Source organism: Liolophura sinensis, chromosome 5, assembly GCF_032854445.1.
Source record: "Liolophura sinensis isolate JHLJ2023 chromosome 5, CUHK_Ljap_v2, whole genome shotgun sequence".
Classification (NCBI taxonomy): Eukaryota; Metazoa; Mollusca; class Polyplacophora; order Chitonida; family Chitonidae; genus Liolophura; species Liolophura sinensis.
Window position 1 is genome coordinate 68,986 of NC_088299.1, and position 1,430 is coordinate 70,415.

The 1,430-nt window shown below is 39.7% G+C and overlaps 1 non-coding gene across 1 annotated transcript; it reads right to left on the minus strand.

Moving 5' to 3' along the window:
- Positions 1 to 655: 655 nt before the first annotated feature.
- Positions 656 to 835, minus strand: LOC135466085 (U2 spliceosomal RNA). Its single transcript, XR_010444092.1, has one exon. It is a non-coding gene; the product is annotated as a U2 spliceosomal RNA (small nuclear RNA).
- Positions 836 to 1,430: the final 595 nt, after the last annotated feature.

Here is a 1,430-nt window from a genome sequence, read left to right on the forward strand (position 1 = left end):
CTAGATGCGAGTGCCAGGTGTACTCCGTAGGTGGTTCACACATGAATAGGCCTGTCTGCAGCTGCCAGCCGACCAAGCTGTTACCCTTGCGCAATAATTAAGCGTCATACTGAGCAATTTAAACAATAGTGTCAGATGCCATAACTTGATTAAATATATCAACTCTACAAATGGACAAAGATATAGATAAAACAGACAAGAAGGTTATTTAATATAATTCATAATACTAAGTTAAGCTATATGTACAAGATATTCTAAAAACAAAACAGTTACTTTATCCATCTGTGCTGTTTATACTTCATAGAAGGATCAATACCATCCTTAATACTAACCTGTTATCAACCCTTACTATGCTTTTAAGGTCTTTGTGGCATAATAAAAGAATTTGCAGAAGACTGTGTTCAATTCGGAATTGAATTAATGTTTAATAAAGAAGAAAAGCAGACTATAATACTGCTTTATTTCTGTAACGAGCATATGCACACAAATGATGGCAACACACATATATATATGATACACACAGCCTGCATAATACAATAACAATAACCAAGCATACATCTTACAACATATGTACAATTACCCGACAGTACGATACAAGTCAGGACTAAGTGCAGAAATTTGCTTTCCAATTTAAGTCTGATTTTCATTGTGTTAGGAGTTGTGGGCCAGTCCCGGAAGTACTGCAATACCGGGTTAACCCGTGGCGAGAATGGAGCAAGCTCCAAATCTCTCACCCAGTTCCAAAAATCAGTTTAATATCGATGCCCTCCGATGGAAGGCGTATCAGATATTAAGCTAATAAGAACAGATACTTTTTTTTTCTTTGAAAAGACGTTTATTGTACAAGGATATACATGCATTTATTTCACTCTGCGACTGCTCTATTTACAGGAATAGGGCATGTATTATGTACAACGATGAAGGATAAAAACAGGATGAGAAAATGCCAGCGACCAGCGCCAGCAACAGGTAGGTAAAAGAGGTGAAGGTGAGTATATACAAATGTTTATACTTATATTGACATGGTTTACACTAACCAACACATACATAGACAACTAAACTACCAGGCAAAAGAAAGGTTTCACTGTATTTTTTGTCATAAAAACAGTAAAAGCGCGGTTCCGGGTTTGAGTCTAAGCAGGACTTAGTGTATGACTGCATCGTTTCCTCTACCAGAACGCATCGTCACGAACGCAGCAATTGGAATTGTGAAATTGCGACCACATGCAAAACGTCCTTTTGAAGCATGCCCCCGTGGGGTTTCCGGGGTGATAAGAATAGGACCTCAGCCCTCTAGGCAAGCTTGTCGTAAAAGTCGACTAACCTAGAGCTCTCCTGTGTGAGCCCGGTGAATATAATAGGCTCACATCTTCCCGGTTGTGTGAGAGGCAAACGGGGAGCGACCTGTTTGCCGTGGGTTGCGACCCGTA